Here is a 20,438-nt window from a genome sequence, read left to right as displayed (position 1 = left end):
GTTAAGATCTAGTCAAATTAGAACCTTACCGTCTTCGTCGCAGAAAAAAAACACATACATAAACTTGGTATTATTGCCTGGTGGCCACGCCTTTACTTTACTTTCATCTGAAGGTCTTCACTTTCAAGGCTGCAATGAAAGATTGAACTTGTATCACCTGACTAAATGAAAATTTAATGTCTGTGTTGACCAGCTGAATACTTTTTATCCTAGATATGACGTAAATGCCGGAGGGGAAATAAGATTCTTACCACGTGCATTTTGTTTTTTGGCGAATCTCGCAACCTTCTTCCCTCTAACTATAAATCTTTCCTCTTGTATCAATAATTGATTACTATCTTTGACACTTGACCCGGGGGGGGGGCACTCATATGATCGTTTAGAAATCGAGTGCCCCCCCCCTCCCGGCCACTTGACTAGCCTTTTATGTATAACCTGACGTTAATGCAAAATTTAGCTTCCTATTTCCTAGTAAACCATTATATACTGAGACCATGTTTCGTTTCGCTCCGGTGTGATTTTCGTTACGGATCGAGAGTGCTCATATTAGTTTCGGAACACGAAACGGAACCGTAACGTCTGAACATGGTCTGAGTAGACTAAAAATGATTTAGTAACCTCCTTTTTCAAACTGATCATATTTCCGCATCCTTCCTTCTCTAATGGGTTTATTCCAAAATTACACTAGTCCCCAATCCGTTTTCGCTTTTTTAAACCAATTATTTTGCAACATACAAAAGCTGCTTTTGCCGTCCTGACAAAATCTCTTCAAAGAGCTAGATTATGCTAAAATTGAGGTAAAGTAATTTAGCGGAAATCCTTCCTTAACTTGCCTATTGAGGATACCCTTAAGGATACAAGAGCTGCTTTTGCTTCCCAATCATTTATACTCAAAAAGTTAGGTTATGCTAAATTGAGGTAAATTAACGAAAATCTTTTCTTAAACCGCATAATTACTTTAAGGGGCCTTAAGAATGCTTCGACCATCCAAACCTAATAAGCTTGTTTGTTTAGAATCTAGTGGGGTTGTTGGCATTTAATAATTCTGAAAATGACTGACATTTGAAAACATAATCGAAAAATTGAACTTTTGAAGTGTAGGAAAAAGTTTGTTTAAATTTGACTCTTTAAACTCCTTGAAAAACAAAGGCGTTAAGTTATTGATGAAATTTTCCCAATGCTCTGAATAAGAAATAACAATTATGAGAAGGCAAATTCTCTCATGTTATAATTTTTCTGAACTTTATACGATTGGTTGTTGTGATCAAATAAACTGGCTGACTGACTGAATACATTTTAGACTCAGCTTTTCAAGCGTTTCCACTCCACACATACACATATCCTTTAAACAAAACTCCAGAGTAACAAAATCGTAAGAGAGAGACCTCATCCTAGGATATCTCTCACGTATTACTGTATTTTGCTCAAATATTTTCTTTACTAAGGCTGTAAACTTATCTTTTTTGTCATCTAACCAAAGTTTTTGTTGTTATAATTAGTACAAAGTTTTTTATCAACATAAAGAATATATTTCTTCTCAAACTTTCTCAACTCAAAAACCAAAACATCCTTTCTTTACATGTTGACCAAAAACACAAAGTTTGGGATGACGTTTAGAAAAGGGGAAAGGGTTTTTGTTTGGGGAATTAACAACTTTAATATTTTGTTGATCAAAAATATGATAACCTTCATCCACCAAGAAGTTAGGTTAATCTATCATATTAAACGACTAATTCAGATATCGCAGAAATTAGGCAAAAAATAATGACAGGAATAATGTAGACCAGAACACCAGTTGTTTCCACTCTTTTATACAAACAAAGATTTAACGGCGGGTTGACGGTGTGACTAGATAATCCAGTGTTTTGGTGTTTGAGAAAAAGTGACGGTATTTCGGTATCAAACATATCAGGATACGGATTTTCATTTTCTGCAACATTAACTCAGTTGATCAATCTGGTTTTGTTAATGTTTATGTTTTCAACTTCTTATTTTTAGATATGTTTATATTGACGTGATGACCTAGTTTATTTGACATCCTAAATATAAGGTTTTTTATAACAACATCCAGAAATTTTGAAGCCTTCGGATGTTCTTAACTTTTTGAGTTTTAAGCCTAAAAATGTTCTTAAACATGTCCTTATTTTCATAATATTTGTGAATATTTCTGTCCATTTTCCTAAGAAATCGGGTAATGTCCTTAACTTGTTCTCATCGATATTTTAGCCATCGAAACCTTACTTTTCAAAAACAAAGCTAAAAATCGAGTTGCCTATAAAGATAAATTTGTAATTCGAATATTTCTCTAATCTAAAGAAAAATTTTGGTCCCTAGAAGACCGAATTCAAGAAATAAACTGTATTTAAAGACCTGTTTTGAAAACTGGATTCTAAAACTGGACTTTTGGGTATGTTTTGTACTGTATTACCAAGTTCTGAGAAGCTTTTTTGCGTCTTATCTTTCCAACGAGGTAAATCTTTTAATAAAATGCAAGATCTGTCAATTTTAGATTCATGTTTTATTATGGGCATCATCAAGCAACCGTGGTTACAGAAGGTACTCAAGGAATAGTAACAAAAGAAGCAAACTCCGCCATTAATTTTGAATACCCCTGTGTCACAGACCCAGTGTGACCCTCTACCCACTGGAAGATTTGGCAAAAATCTCGTCTTTAGTGGAAAATATATCCTATAATTTCAGCCCCACTAGAAATTTAACTTTCATTTCATCCCAATTCGAAATTCAAACAAAAAGGATGCACTCCAAAACCACCGACCCCCATTGGATTTTTTGACCTGAAAACAAAAGAACTTTTCCATTAAGGTTTCGATAGAAATTTTCATCCTCACTTTGGGAAGAATACCCACCGGGGCTGTGAAACAGGGGTGTTTTTGAGTACCTTCTGTGGTTCTGTAAACGCTGTTGCCAAGTTTTACTCAACCCTTACTTTGCCTGAAATAGTGAAGATCTTGTTTGTAATTTTAGTTTTCTTACCAAATATGTTCAGAGGCTTAGATATTGAAAGTTTGATTCAAATTGGATTACCATTTTGCTTAGTGGCTTCAAAGGGCATTTTCAACATTCAAAATTTTCAAAATTTCTCAAAACCATTTTTTAGAATCTGGCACTGGGATTATCCAAGTACGCAATATAGAAAGAAATTATTTTTTTCGCTTTAAACAAGAGCCTAAACATTTTACTCTTCAAATACTATATATTTAAAAACAAATACATTCATATAGGTATAAAAGAAAATTACCAAATCTTATCATACAAAATGCAAAATAAAAACACAAAAGAATATCTTATCGGGAAAGAATGTCGGGGTTTTGATAAGCCGGGGGAAAATTTCGTCACCTGGAGGCACGATGCCCGACCAAAATTTCAAATTCGTCATTTTCCCCCGAGCAAATTTACAATTTAGTCAGTTCCAAACGAATAAAATATCTAAATGAAATGGTTTCCTTTACTAGCTCAAAAATAGATCTTGTAATTCGACGTTTAAAGCACTAATTTCGGTTAATAAAGGCGTAAAAAACTTGGATTGCAAATTTGGTTGGAGAAAAAAAGTCGGGTAAAAGTTTTGGTCGGGTGGCAAAATGTCGGGAAAAAATTTCATCGGGGAAAAAATTCATCAAATTTTCGCAACTTCCCCCTGACATTTTTTCGCCGATAAGGTAGTGCCAAACATAACGACCTTAAGACGAAGGCATGCCACACATAAATGCCCTATATATCCATTTCAAAACCTTCATATACATATTCTGAAAGTCGTTTAATGCACATATGAGCTTCATTCAGGCGAAATTGGGTACGAGAACGTTCCACTTGTCAATGCCCCTTGTTCAGACTCTGAAGATATCTGACAGGTTTGCAAATCAAAGAATTTCATAAAATATATTTGACTGGGTCGACTTTTGATAATTTGGGGGCATTTTCAGTTTTTGGAGAAAATTACACTTTGATAGGGTGAAAATTCCTTTTGTTAAGGTCCAACTTTTGTCTGTTAGGATCTGAATTTCGTCTAAAGGGGCGTGCTATTAAAGTAGCTGACAGTCTAAAAATTTGAATTGACTACCAAATGCAGTCAATTTTTTAAGCTTAAACCTTCCAACTCTTTTAAAGATTATTTTATAAACAAGATATCCATCGATCATATGCTATGATATAACAAAAATATCTTAAAATATCTGAAAGTCAACCAATATTTTGAAACTCACATTCCTTCAAAGAAAAGTTTATCCATAGGTACCCAATCCAACCATTTCAAGAATTCTTGAAACGAAATTCTACCATTACGGTCCTCATCGAGTGTTCGCAACGCTTCATCCGCGCGTTCTGAAGTTCCACCCTGTTCGACTATAAGCTCTCGTAATTCTTCTAAATCCAGAGACCAATTTTCATTCTTATCGAATTTCTGGAACATATCGACTGCACTTCGAATTAAAGCGAATCGATGTTTATCAGTGACGTTCTGCAGGTTCTCATTGCTCCTCATCCAGTACAAAAACTCTTCAAAAGAGATTTTATTATCTCCATCACGATCTAAGAGATAGTTATAAATCTCTGCCTGGTCATCATCTAAACCTAAATCATCCACAAACAACCCACGTAACTCCTCTTTATTCAACCATCCATCATTATTTTTATCATACTTCATGAACAAACTTTTCAAAGCTAATTCAGGGACTCCATCATCAAAGAACGTAGATAACCGGCGCCGTCCGCGACGTGGAGGCTTTTTGGGTGCCCTATTTTTGTGCTTCATATTTTCTCGGCGCCGTGATTTTGGATCAGCATAAGCGTCATCAAAAACTTTGTTATTATTTAGTTCAGTTTCTTGAGACATAGTTTAATCACCTGGAAAATCAACTCAAAATCCACTGCACTTTCTATGGTAAAATCCGCAAAATCTGAAAAATGCACGAACCTTGTTTAATCAAGGTTAACCACCAAATGAGTAATATTTTCAGCCAACAAAGATTTCTTCTTCTTTTCTCTTCAATATCAAATTCTTCTTTTTTTCTTTCAACGGAAACTTTGGTGCGGACGTATGTTGTGACTCAGATACCTCCTTGCATGTGTTTTCGTTGTAATTTTTTTATATCTCTCTATAACAAGAAGAAGAAAAATTAAAAATTTAATCGAAGGTGATTCCAGAGATTTTGATGGAGAGTATTGACCTCCTTATAAAGGACCACGCGTCAAATCAACACTCTCCCTCTTAGATTTCCTCCGTACAGCATCATTGCACCTACATTTACATTTTTTTCTCCATTTTCATTCAATTTGTTTTTGAGTCGTCATTAGTATTTTCATAGCGATGCTTTTTAAAATAGAAAATTGGATGAAAAACTAACGAAAGAAAAAATTTCATCGAGTGAGTGTATGTTTTAACATATTAGTTTTCTCCTTTCAAAATATATTAAAAAGAATTTTAACGAGTTGAATATATTGAAGTGAAAAATACATACAGGGAAATGAATTGGTAGAGATAGAACACGTAGATTGCTACTAATAAATTGAAAGATTTTTAAATACATAATTTAAAACCCGTATTTTAGTGTAAAATCTTTCACATGTTCTAAAAAAATCAAACCTTTAAGAAATACAATTTGAGATAAATCTTTTCAGTGTAGACGGAAAACCATTTTGGAAATCATAATTGCGGTCACCTCTTTTCGTAATAAGCTGTGGTTGAAACCTTATACGATGTTATCTACTTGGACTCATTTCCATAGAAATAAACCAAATATCTAAACGAAGATCCTCCTAAAATTTGCCAAGTTTTCCTTTTCCTCGATTTTGAAACACGTTTCTCAATCAAACTATACCTCTCAATCAAACTCCACAGGAAAATCACTTGTCCAACAATAAACCCTTACATACACGTTTTTTTTTTATTAGAACACCTAAAATTTGGCTGAGCCTGGATGTGCTTATTTTTTTAGCAATTTTCAGCCTGAAATGTTCTTAGATGCGTTCTTAAATTTTCAGACTACTCTAAATCGACAATATCATGCAAAATAAAGAGCACTTAAAATTGGTAAAATTTGGACAATATTTGACTCTCGATTTAGAAAATCCATTCCTAAGATTGTTTAAAACTGCTTGAAAAGAGGAAAAAATTGTAGTTTCTTGTCATTTTTTTCCAAACTGAGGCTGGGCATGTTCTTACGATGTTCTTAATTTTACGACGAATTTCAGCCTCAATGTTCTTATAAACTGGGTTCTAATAAAAGAAAAAACGTGTAGTAAAATTTTGGATGGTTTGGCCTCGAAAGGTGGTTCATGTTATTGTTATTCCCTTAAAACCAAATTTTGAAATCTGCACATTTCCAAGCCTTAAACCAAAATCAATTAAACGATTTGAAATTTTTCATAATGTTGAACGAAAACGCAACACTTTTAAAACCAGTATTTGTGCTACGTTGTGTTTATAGCAGTATTTTATATCCAAGCCTTTATTTAAATAGCCTTTTCAATTATAGTCTTAATTGAACCGAATACCAATATTTGCCCTTGTATGACTTATATATGAATACACCTTTTCGACCGTAGCCGCCAATTGCCGCGTGGCCATTTTTTGTCTGTTTTACCACCCTAAAACTTATTTCAGATGTGGAAATATGCTACGACACGCTTTGCTCTGAAGGTATATTGGTCCGCTCCTTTAGAGCTTTAGCGTGGGCGGCCGCCAATACGCAATCGGAATATCAGACAACCCTAAAACCGTCCCAGTCTTCTTTTCGCACCTAAAGACAAAATAGAAAAAAGTGTAAAAAAGGTTTGGATCGAGTTTAGGGTGGTAAATTAAATAATAAAGTGGCACGCGTCTGACCACGCGACTACGGTCGAAAAGGTGTATTTAGGTTATCTTTGATCGCTTCATGAATTTAAAATTCATCACTGTAAATTCTGCTCCCCTCTCCAAAGCTGGAGTGTGATAATACACTTATTCCATATATAAAAAATATCTTCTTGTGTTTCTCTGCACAATTAAGAGTGCTCAATACATAAGTAGAGCTTGATACATAAAGATTAAGAAATCTAATCAACTGATGAATGCGAAAGCAAGAAACTTTAAGTATTGAGATAGTATATGAAAAGAAATACAACGTTTCTTAATCTTTATGTATAAAAAATATCCATATCAAAAACCTTCCCTTAAAATCACATTCCTCATCTTCTCAAATTGGTTAAATTCTTTACCAGACATAGTCTTAGTGAGAAATACCCGTCAGAATACATGAACAATCAGAAGATGCTTCCTTCAGTTGCATGAAAACCAAATATTCTGATATCAAGGAATACTGCAATACTTCAAAGTCATACCCAGCTCCTTTTATTTACTAATTATTACGTCAAGCGATTGCTTAATAAGTTATACGACGTTTCATTGATGCAATTTAGTAGACTTATTCAGTTATTCATCAATTTGAACTTCCATGTGATATAAACATTATCCAATCATAGGAAACCTCTATATTCTATTCTTTCTCTAGCCAAAGGATCAGGGATGTTAAAAAGACGCTTTTAAGACGTTCTTATGATAAACATTATCCAATCATAGGATACCACTAAACACCTTTGAAATATATTTTAATTATTCAACTGTACTACACGTTTTTTTTTTTTGTAAGGAACACGTTTATAAGGAACTCGAGGCTGAAGATGGTTCAAAAAATAAGGAATTGTTAAGGAACTGCTCAGGCTGAGAATAAGTGGATTTGAAAATAATGTACCTTATTGGGACTAATTTGACCAAATTTTGATCTTTCAAGGGGCAAAAAGTTCAAAATTTCCTATGTAGTAAGGAACTCGATAAGGAACTTTGAGACTGAAATTCTCTGTAAAAATAAGGAACTCCAGGCTCAGAGCAAAGTTAAGGTTCCTTATAAAAAGAAAAACGTGTATTTAATGAAATTTAGTTCAAAATCGAACTTTCGATAAACTTCCTTAATAAACCTCTGGCAAATAGGTCAAGATATCTCTTGTCGGCAAATGCCAACATCGGCAAAGAAATCGAAAATGCTCTTATCGGCATATGCCGAAAGCGGCAAGAAAAGGTTTGAGACGGTCTTATGATAAACATTCTCCGGTCAGCATACCTCTATATTCTATTCTTTCTCTAGCCAAAGGAACAAGGATGTTTAAAAGACGCTTTTGAGACGTCCTTGTCCTCTTTGATTCTTGATAACAAGGCCCTGTACGGATCGGTTTTTTTTTTTTTAATTTTCATTAATTTTCACTAAAATATTAAAATGAGATCTAATTTTCTTGTGTTTGTTTCGCAACTCAATCTCAATGAATCGGTTTATCGTATGTTTGTAAGCAACAAAATCGAATTAAGTCAATTTCCATCATTATGCCGGAAAAACAACAGATGAATGTGACGAATCAAAATTTTGATAACCATTCTAATTCTGCTTAGCGACGCATTAGTTACACGATGCACCGCGCCCAGTTTCGCAAACTTTGATCCACCTGAAGTCTAAATTGCAGATCTATAGTATAAATATACTTCCTATAAGAAACTCTTTTCGCTAGGAGATGAGCAGAAGTCTAATGCACCTGAAATCTAGACCGTTTTCATCACCTGTATTTTTAAGGATGCTTTAAATTTAAGGTCAGTTTTCCCCACTTATCTTACTGAAAGGCGAAAACTCCAATCCATTTGCGTGGGATCTGTGTTCTTAAACATTGGCTGTGTCTGTACCGAATGTTAAAAAGTACTTGGAGTTTTATAGGACAAATTCACCGGTGTTCTGTGTCTGTACCGAATGTTAAAAAGTACTTGGAGTTTTATACGACAATTCTCTCACTCATTTAGCTGTACAATTTTCAACTTTTCATCAGAGGATGTATCTCAACTAGGAAGGTCAGTCTCCTAATCTCCCAAGATCGATTTTTGGTCCTGCATCATCTTTTTGAAAGTATTGGAAGTATTAAACTTAAATTGTATTTTAAAATCTTGTTTTGATTTTTTCCAGGGAGCAAGCTGGTATTTCAATCAACTACGGTAGATGTTTTCAAATGTGGTATTTCATTTTGAAAAAATAATGGTGAGAGCTTTAAAGAACTATATATTTCTGTACCAGATATTCTCAATCCACCGTTAACAGGACGTGCGAAATCAGTTCTGAAATACGAATAACTGAGAATTGTATGCTGATACAGCGTTAATCTAACAAATTTTGCATTACGTATAACATCGTAAATAAATGCCATCACGCAAGTTTACTTAAAGGCTGCTACAAGGAAAATATTTTTGGCCATGGATGGATGGGCTGTACAACGAAATCTCCCTGTAAACAAATACTGATAAATTCTGTCACCAACATGGAAATTACACACATTTATTGACAACTTTACAAACAACAGCTGCGTTCACTAATGCATATCCACATTAAAACGTCCACGATGGAGGTCCCTTGCTCCTTAAATGTTGGTAGGATTGCACTAGTATCACCCTCCTTTATATGGTCTTCAAACCTATTTTGCATCACGTGTATATAGAAACAACCAATGACAAATCTGTGAAGTAACAACAACGATCTTAACTCTACTGTGTATGTACGCATATATGCAAAGTACATGCAGTATAGAAAAATATCGAGTCATTTGCATCACAACAAAATCGAAGTAGACGCAAATCCTCAACAAAGAACGTACGCCATAAGTCAAAAGAATTTGAAGTGCATCACAAGTACCTAAAGTTGCAGATTGAAACGGTGAAAATTGTTTATATAGAAAATAAAAGCTAAAGAGAAAAATGTCCGTTGCTCAGGTGAACTCCTATTTTGATAAGGAAGCCCCACTTATAGTTCTGAAGAGTCTTTTTGACAAGTATGATTTGGACCTAAATGGAAAGCTGGATTCCGAGGAATTCAAAATTCTTCTAAAAGACGATTTAGGGTTATCTTTAGAGCAGTACGAAGCGTATAAATATCTTTTGGATCAAGATGGTGATGGGTTGATTTCATTTGATGAATTTGTCATCTGGATGAAATCTGGAGATAAGTTTAAAGCTGTGAGTGATAAAGCGCGTTATCATTATCTTAAGAAAGCTGTGGATATGTTTAAGCAGTATGACTTAGATCGTGATGGTTCGATTGATTCGAAAGAGTTCGATTTATTGTATTATGATATCGTACCGAATAAAGAAAAACATACAAACGTTTTGAGAAGAAAATCGATGTTCGAAGTTGACTTAGATCACGATGGACGTGTTTCGTTTCAAGAATTTATGAGGTGGTTACATTGGGTACCTTTAGAAGATTTGTTTTTGAAACACCCGTGAATTTTTACAAATTTTATATACAGTTGAAGCTCTCTAACTCGTGACGTTCCCCTACTCGATACGCTCCATTGCTCAATGACGCTCGACTATTCGATATGGTCCCTTATTCGATTCAGAGGGCGTCAACTGTATTTAGATACCGTGCTTACGTGATCTGCCACTATTCAGAGTACTATAATTTTGGAGAAAAATGATTAATTCTATAATTTTTTATGTTTGAACCATCATTTAGAAAGTGCCAAGCAAAAAAAAAATCAGTGTACACTTAAAGCAATTGGACTTTAGAATTCGAGGTCCCATGTAAAAAGACCAAAGTGCTTGGATCTCTTTGTGAGAGTCTAAGGGGGTACTTAGGCAAAACGGATAGTGGGTATTTGCAGTCATGGTATCGAATCCCGAAGGTACCAGGTGCTTGTGGTAAGAGTACTTTAAACATATCTCAAAAATTTGAAGTTTTTTGGAACATCAATTTCTGATTTTTAGCTCGAAAATACCTGTTACATTGCAACCACTATGTATGGCTTTATAGGAATGACTTAATCTACCACTTTTTTCCCTTTAGAATCAAATGTTTATTAATCTTGATAATTTCAAACTCTGTAAGATAAATGATTTTATAAATTCTATTTTATAATGCTAAATTCTATTTGATGTAAATATAATTTCACGTTTTTTTTTCGGACATACTGATACTGTATATTCTTGTTTTGAATTTACATCTTTTATAATGTAATAAAGTAAAGTCTGTTTAACTCGAACATCTACCACTCGAACTTCTCCTTTAAAGAATGCTCTAGATCGATTCCCAGCTCGCACACAACGTTGCTTCAACGTTCATCTAACGTTATATGGACGTTGTGAACGTTAGATAAACGTCGAAAAAGCGTTGCGTGCCAGCTGGGTTTAGTTAACAAAACCTTTGAAAAAATCTAATTCAATTTTTTTTTACTCGGGAGAATGATATATTTGTCCGTGTTCGAATTTAGGTTGCACGCATTCCCTAAATCTCGTACCTAAAGCCACTTGCGCTACTTTTTGATTTTACTGATAGATCCCTTCACACTGGAAAAATTGGCTAAAATATCGTTCCCGGTGGAAAATTATTATACTCCAATTTTTATTTAAACCAATCCTCGCTGCAAGTGATAGTTTGCTATTTTTCCCATCCCCACTGAATTTTCTGACTTGAAAACAAACGAACTTAAATCCCCGATCATAAAAAATATGGGAATATCAATCCCCATTGACTTTCCAGTTGCTTATCTTTATCCCCACTGGCTAAAATAATCCCACCAGGTCTGTGAGAAGGGGTGTGCAAGGGTCTGGAGTCGAATTTGCTATTTTATATCAAAATACAAGTATTTATTAGAAATCCTAAATACCATAACTTAAAGCCCAATTTTTAGGATTTCTTTCGTGTTTGTTTCTCTAGAAGAGAATCTGCCCAGGTTGGCAGACCATATTGATAATTCTCATTCATCCATAATTTGGAATGAATATTAATTAAATGAATGAACTTTAGAGCATCAGGTATCAATAAATTTCACAAGGAAGAAGCATGTCAGGTAAAATTGATATAATATGAAAATTAGGTATGAGGTTGACGGAGTAAGGTTTGATCTCAAAACTATTTTTCAGATTTGAAGTCTATGCCGTCTTAAGATTATGCATGCAGGGTCTGCAATACCTTGCACTTAAAACACACAGATGCTCCTAAGATTAGTTTCAACAGGGAAGAAGGAAAACAGAGGATTAAAAACCATTTAGCAGAGATGCACAAACTGATTAAAAATAATGGATTAGATTTTATCGAACCGGAAAAAAAATAAACATTGATCTCAAAAGATAAAACAAACAAACGAATATGAGAATTTTAGCCGTCAAAGTATGACAAAACCATGATAAAAATATCGACATTCAACCAGGTAACATGATGTATCTACAATCGTGAACTCGAAATTGTTCAAATAGGGCTGGGAATATAGCCTAGAACGTAGAAGCCACTGAAACCAAAATAACCAGTGAAAAGAGGGCATGGCACAATCAAAATTTCCCCAAACAACAAATTCTGAAAAACGTTAAAATACACAATTCTCAAAATATTTCGACCCAAAGATTGTTAGTAGTGTTACAAGAAGAAACACAACTTTGCTTTCTTTAACTACACTTATGTGGTCTTATAGTTGCTGGTAGTCGGTAAATTTTTACACTAACGAAAGATACAAATGTTTTATAAAGACTTACTTACATTTTACAACGAGCAGCTTGTTTCATTCTTTTTGATGATGACAAAGTCACCGTGATCATGTGTGAGAAAATGAAATAACTTATTATCAAAGCCCTACTAATGAAATTTCAATTGTGGTCAATAAATCTTGAGTGTTATTTTCAATAAAACAAAGTTTAATCAAGCCTTGCCGATGTAAAATAATTTTTTTGGGAACCTATGTGACTTATTATTGTCCGAGGTCTTTGCTATTTAAATTGATGTGTTTCTTTTCAAAGTCCTTTTTTTATCCTAGCTTTGAATACTAAATGAAGTTTAAAAGTACCTATTCTACCGAGCGGCATACGAAAAAATTTGGCTAAAATTTTGTACCGCTGGGAAAAATAAGCTACAGTTCAAGCCCAAATAAAAAATTGGTTTTGTTTTCATATATGCTCATTTAAGAATTCAATAATTGAAAACAGTGCACTAACCAAAAGCATCCCACTGGATTTTTTACCTAAGAACACTAAGATTTTCTATCACCATTGTAATTTGTTCATTCTCTTATTAGAAGAAGTTACACCAGGGCTGTGTGTGAGACGGGGGTGTATCCCCGTTGGGCGTAAGCGCATCTTTTTTCTCGATGTAATCTGTTATGCAACACTGAAATGACCAATACCTAAAGCTGTTTTTGTTCTCATAAAACATAAATTGCCGAGAGTAATTCTCATGTTGATTAAGAGTTTTTAACCAACTTTCCATCCAAAGTTTAGAACGCTACTAGTACTAAATCTTGAAATCCTCAGAGGACAAACCTGAAGAACCATGGCATCTTTCGTGGGGTGCAACACCCCTGGGAGAGGGGTACTTAGGTAAAATGGGTGCTGGGTATGTGCGAGCTATGTATAAGGGTCCCTTTTTCACACCCTCGAAAGTCCCTCAAAATTATTAAAAAGTTTTTGTAAGGATCCCAAAATTACGAAAATGAAAAATCGACTCCCTCAAGAAAAAGGGTCATAAAACGGTCATAAATTCTTGAAATTTGAAATTTTGTAGAAATAGTCTCTCAAAGGGGTACACAAACCATTAAATAAAAAGCAATCTAAGGTCTATTCTCAAACTTTGGCTCGGACATATTCGTCATCTCGCAACCCTAGTACCCCTCCCTTCTTGGCTGGAGAGAGGCCAGGGGCTCTTGAATTAGGCCGGTGTGCAAAACTGTTTATGGCTAAAAGAGTGACGTTACAGCTGCAGGCAAAACTTTAGAATCTTTAACCGAATCTTTAACCTTTCTCGGGCGGCTCTCAGGCAAGAAAAAGTGAAGCCTTAAAATATGGTCACCTTAAAATATGCGCCGTATTTTTGACGATGGATTGAATCTAGTGATATTCCTTTGTTTTCGAGTGATATTGATTGATAGTTTCGGTCTCGCATTTGTGTAAAAACTGGGCGGGTCGCGCTAAAATTAAAAAAGTGTTGAGTTGAGAGTGGCTACTTTGCTGGGTACGAGATTGAGTTACGTGACTTAGAGTAAACAAATTCAAATAATAGTTATAACTGGAACCTTTTTTTCGGCAAAAATAATCCGAGTTTGCTAACTCGAAAAAAGCTTTTGTGAAAAATAAATTCGAGTTAGCTAACTCTCGAAAAGGTTTTTTGCGAAAATAAAATTCGACTTAATTCTAACTCGAAGTCGTAAATCCTTTTTGGATGAAAAATCGACTGACGTCATAATTTGCACTTTTATAATATGACCTCACAATTTAGGCAACTCGGAAATTCCTAACTCGAAGTTTTCTGACTCGAAGATCCCGGGAATCGCATACATTAAAATTTAACCGCATAAATTTGATATTGTGAGGTTTCAAGGTATTGCTTTTTCCTTTGTTATTACAAAAACATGGCGGCCGAGAGGATGGATGTTCAGATGTTCATAAAAAAAAGTACATCACGAAAATGGAATGATATATCAGGTATTGAAAACTTTTAAAAGTTTTAGATTCTTTTGAACCTTGGATAAGAAGCGCTTTTTTCAATATTTACTCTCTGAATTCTCCCACTGACAAAGTTTCCCAGATCATAAAATTAAAAAAAAAATTTTGGGCCATATCTCTATTTTTAGTGTGATTTTTTTCGTGCCTTGCGTGCCTTCGTGCCCTTCGTGCCTTTTGAAAAAAACTTGGTGCCTTTTGAAAAAAAGTTTGTGCCTTTGAAAAAAAGTTTGTGCCTTTGAAAAAAAAGTTTGTGCCTTTGAAAAAAAAGTTTGTGCCTTTAAAAAAATAGTTTGTGCCTTTCAAAAAAAAGTTTGTGTCTTTCGTAAAAAAGTTTGTGCCTTTAGTAAAAAAGGACGTGCCTTTTGAAAAAAAGTTTGTGCCTTTGAAAAAAAATTTCGTGCTTATTGCTATTGGGCCATTCCAGAATTTGTCTGTAACGGGAGGGCGGACGACGAAGGGTTGCCAAGAGGCGAGAGAAGAAAATGTATGAATTTCCAAAGGAATTGAATCAGAAAAGGCAAAAAAGAGTGGAATTTCCGATGCATTTTGCAAAAGTACACAGTTTTTCATCAGAATTTCCGACCACCACTGGAAAAGAAAAATTATTTTAGAATTCAGAGGCTAAAAAAAATTAAAAATTGCACGTCGTCCGACGGGGGTAACAAAATTTTCTGGGATGGCCCATTGAAAGAAAGTTCGTGCCTTTCAAAAAAGAGTTTGTGCCTTTCGAAAAATAGTGTCTTTCGAAAAAGAAACTTTGTGTCTTTTGAAAGAAACTTTGTAAAATACCATGGAAATAATTTGTTTGGAATAATTTACGCTTCACAAAGACGAAAGACAGATCTGAACTTATTTTGTACTTTCCAGTCTCTTGTTCGTAGTTTTTCTGACTTTTTGGTTCTTTGTGAGCTATTTTCGATGTTTACTAACTTACTGAATGACTTACCGACAGATCGCCACCGGTGGGATTCGAACCCACTAAATGCAAAGTTCCGAAGTTTTGAAACCCATTGCCTTATCCACTGCGCCACGGATTCATGCCAGTATAGCGCTTCTGACGGATATTTATATTGTACAAACTGCAGACCAGACTGTATTAAGAGAAAATCACAAAAGAGTGCTTGTTTCGAGCTCCAACCCTAACCCTAACTGATAATAACCCAATTCCTAGTCGATCTGATACGTAACCACACCCAAACCAAACCAAACCCATACCCAACAGTTAGTCACACTAGCGTCCCGCCAAAATGCATATCAAAGATTAATGGTGCGAAGGCGCTCTATCGTATACTTGACTCTAAAGCAAAAAAATGCGCCGCAAAACTTCTAAAGGGATTCATGAAAAAATAACCCGGCGCTTTTTAATGAAATTAACATTATCAAAAACTTTAAGAAATTGCCTAAAATTTGAGCCATAGATGAAAAAATTTGAGCCAAGCCAACCTTGAAAACTATTTTGAAGATCAACTTCCCAAGAAAAAGATCTACGGGGGAGGCAGAACCCACCTAGATCCGCGCACCATCGGATAGGCTGTTTCCCGGAAATTTTGCCGGACATCAAACAATGACCCATTTACATGTGCGGAATTATTTTTACTTTAGCGTATAAACAAGGCCTTAAAAATCGAAGCGCTGTCTCGGGAATTGAATGATAAAATTTGGTTGGTTGATTTTGTTAGCTGCACGTTTTATTTTGTTTCAAACTTTCAAGTTTTAATTAATTGTCTTGCGAACTTGATTCAGGTAACTCATATCCTTGTTGTTGCAAATACATCCTGTAGATGACTGATGTTGTTTTTTTCTGAAAGCTAGATTTCCTAGTGTGACTAACTGCCCAACCCTACCAGGTCGCCTGCAGGTCCTGACACTATTCCTGCATACCGGATCCGAAAAATAGATACATATCTTTCGTCTTTATGAAGAAGCTGTCACCTGTGGCGCTAAAGTTTCCAAAAAAATTCATTCAAATATGGTCGAAATAATGGTCACTAATGCTTGAAAGTCCAAATTTTGTCCTCACCCCAGTGAAAATTAAGGTGAAATTTTCCACCCTAGTGACTGTTTTTGAATTTTATTGGCCTTTATCTGAATGAATCTAAAACTGATTACCTCACTATCAACGAGCACGAACCCATAAATTCAGTTAAAACTGTCTCAGGATTTCCCTTGAAAAAGGTCAATGACTACCATGAGAGGTCCTAAATCCGACACCCCTGCCTAATTCCGACCCCCCAAATAACTGGTTATGAAAAAAAATTCTATGTTTACAAACATTCCCTCTCCAAGTTGAACGATGAACTATTGCTAGAACATAAAACATCTAGATAGCTGTAATGTCAAGATGTCAATTAATGGATCAGTTGCTCATGATTAAAAGGACAACAGTTTTGTAATAAAAGTGACTTGTACAGGAAAAATACGAAACAACTTGAGCTGGTTTCCATCAAGAAACAAACAGACTTAATTGCAAAAATGGCTTGAAGTTGAAAAAAGGGTGGATGCAGTAGCACTTAAGTTAAACTAAATATGGCTTGAAGTTATTAAAGCTATCCTAAAGTAGTGAAAGGTAAGTGATATAAAATTTGACACCGAGGAGAAGCATAACACAAGATAAAAATGATCACTCCAGAGGGGGGGGGGTACTCTTACGAAAAAATGGGTTAGGGTGCTGGGTGTATGTGGTATAGTGCAGACGTTAAGAAGGGTCGGCTTTTTCATCTTGCAAAGTCTCTTTAAGTCTAAGGGTCGGAAAAATCAGAAAGTTTTAAATTAGTATCTCTAAGGGTCAGAAAATTCATGATTTTTAGGGAATTTTCGGAGGTCATATCATCACATACCGCTCATTCACCAACTCTAGTACCCCCCTGGATGACCACAAAAACAGCCTTCCAACAAGAAAAGAGCTATCCAACCAGCCTTGATCCGGCCAGTGTATTATCAGTTTTTTGATGCTACTGAAAAAGCGCTAAATAATACCCTGGCATTGTCTGTTTTTCAAACGGGTTTTCTTTAGCGTCCATCAGTAACGTAGAGGCAAATTGTTTCGCTTACACTTTTGCCACTTTTGCCCTTGTTCCCACTTCTGCAACCATCATGTTGAAACATTTTTAAAAAGTGCGAAAAGTGGCTCCTTCAGCTAACTTGTGTCAGGCAGTGTGTAAAAACGAGACCACGTTCCTTCTAATACGGGCCTGAAACAGTGGTCCTTCTAGGTAAAATTCTGACGGTAACAGAGCCTTATTCTAGGTCTTTATATTACATTTTCAATCGGTACGACATAAATTATGCCTTCTGCCATCTTTGAATAAATTTATTCTCTAGTTACATAGCTACCGATAATTGATGCAAAATTAAAATCAAATTTATGCATTGGAAAGCTGCCATTTTGTTTACCACTTTTCACACAAACTGCTCGAAACAAAACAAATTCGTTTTTTGCTTGGTGGAGATTGAGAATTTACCACTTTTAACACAAAGGACACAAACGATCATCATTTGGAATTAGGTGGCAAAAAATGTAAGCACTTTTGCCACTTTTAGACACATTTTGTAGAAACAATTTGGAACCTGGTGGCACTTGGGGCAAAGATGTGAAAAATAGTAGCGAAACAATTTGCCTCATATAAAGCCTGGAATGCACGGGGACGAAGCTGCTAGCCAACAAGAATAGTTATGTTACTTTTTATATTAATCTTTACATATCTTGTAACATTATGTATTAGCATTATCCTTTTCTTTTCTTTTAATGGGTTTCTCCAGAAAATGACTGTACATGGGGGGGGGGGTGGAGAATATAGGATAGTGAAAAATCTAAAATTTGCCTTGTGTGGAGGATTGCACCTGTCGTCCGGTGTCTGGTTTTTAGAAAATGATATAATTTCCACTCCCGCCCCCATATTCAGTATTTTTCCTGGTAGAACCCAATTAAGGAAACTAAGACATTTGCCGCGATATCCACTTTCACAAGGGCGAGGGAAAAACTATTCACGAGCATTAGCTTTTGATAAACCGTTAGTAAGCTAAGGCTGACATTTTGGAATTTAATATGGTTTAAAAGTGACATAATCCTTTAATTCGACGGAACTGTTAATTGTTACGGAAGATGCATGTACTGCTAATTACTATAATCCATCATAGGTCTCGAAGAGTCATGCCTTTCAAGGTGTTTTTAAAGTTTGCAAATTCTCTGTTCGGAGATTTTCAAAGACATTATACCTTTCATGAAAGAGGTCAACAATTATGAAAACTGCAAATGTTGGCAAAAATCTAAGCTGTTAAGCATAGAGTAACACACAGTGGATGAGCCAATTGGAGCCCACAAACTGCGCATACGTTCTTTTAATAAACCGTTAACTGGTTAAATAGCGTAAAGAACTAAGGGGAAGGAATACGTAGGGGTGGTCAGTCACTTTTGGTTGGGGTTGTGGATAGAAAAATATGTCGTTCTTTATTGTTGTTTTTTCGTTTTTTGTTGTGTTTTGTTGTTTTTTATTTGTTTCTCGTTTTTTCTCCGTTCTTTCATAGTCTCTTTATGGTGGTCTCATTTTGGCACTTCCACTCCATCGTAAGTACTCTGTTCCAAAAATTATAATAATAATAATAACAACACTAAATTGTAATAAATAATAACAATATAGTAGGGGGAAATTTGTTCGTTTTTTTGAGGTTGCTCGCTTTTTTTAGTCAAAGCACTTGTTATACATTTTTGGAAAGCTAAGGGATAGGGGGGTTAAATAACTTAGGTGCCAATGTTATTTCGAACACTTTGGTGTGATTTTTGGACAAACATGACGGTCTCAGGCAAAAATCTTAATTCTTAATGCATGATCTAACGATTTACGATTCACGATGCGCGATCCATGCATAAAGTATGCTGATTATTCCTAATAATTATCATAAAACTTAAATTATATAACATAATTCTAAAACAATGGTATAATCTTTTCTCGCTTTTGTTTACCACAGTAAATTCATGCGACAAAAAAGAAATGGAACTACGAATAATTACGACCGTAAAATTATGAGAAAAACTAACTTGCATAATGTTGATAATGGAAGCTACCTTGTGAACATCTTAGAATAGACAGAGAGTGAAAGTAAACAATTCACAAGAAATATTTTTGCTCTCCTCAGTTTTAACAATCCATAATCGAATATAGGAATTTCTTTCTTAAAGCAAATAAAAGAATATATTGGCTAACAATATGTTTTGCGTACCGTAATGTACGAAGCAAAAAACAGGTGCTCTATTATGAGAAAGAATTTTCTATCGGTAGACAATTCCCCTATATTGATTCAAGTTATGAAAAGAGAGAGTACAGAAGGTGAACGCACATGGCCTCCACTTTCTTTTTATCTATACAGTAACTGAATTTAATTTGAAAAGAGAATAATTTGTATAAATCTTACATAAATGATGTTTTTAAAAATAATTGAGTTTCAGTGAATGAAAGTTTGTAAATTGTCTAAATATTTTATCATGATTAGCATGATTACGCATGAATTAACATATTTTATGCACGGATCGCGAATCATGCATCGTAAATCGTTAGATCGTGCATCTTAAATTACACCAACCCTAAAGTGAGTGGACTTTTTTTAGGTATGAATGAACTATTTTACAATTTCCATTTCCTGCTATTTCTGCCAGTTCGAGGTTGACAAGTGCAGCAGTGATAATCTGGCATTGAAAGAATATAAATTGAATGGAAATCAGATTCTTTGCAATTGACCATTGAACACTCCAGATGGAATGGCACATTACACCCTGTACCGTATATCCTTCCGCCTTTTTGAATTGTATGCAAAAATTATGGTGGCCGAATTGCCGTGGTGAAATTCCCTTAGAAAGTATATGCAAAAGCAGGCTTTTCCAGGAAGAAATAAATAGGAGAGCAACGAATCACTCACGTAACAAAGACAATGCGCGCAA

The sequence above is a fragment of the Clytia hemisphaerica genome, unplaced genomic scaffold (assembly GCF_902728285.1).
Source record: "Clytia hemisphaerica strain Z4C2 unplaced genomic scaffold, Clytia hemisphaerica genome assembly, whole genome shotgun sequence".
In the NCBI taxonomy this organism is placed as follows: Eukaryota; Metazoa; Cnidaria; class Hydrozoa; order Leptothecata; family Clytiidae; genus Clytia; species Clytia hemisphaerica.
The sequence above is the reverse complement of the archived record's forward strand: the minus strand, read 5'-3'. Positions refer to the sequence as shown.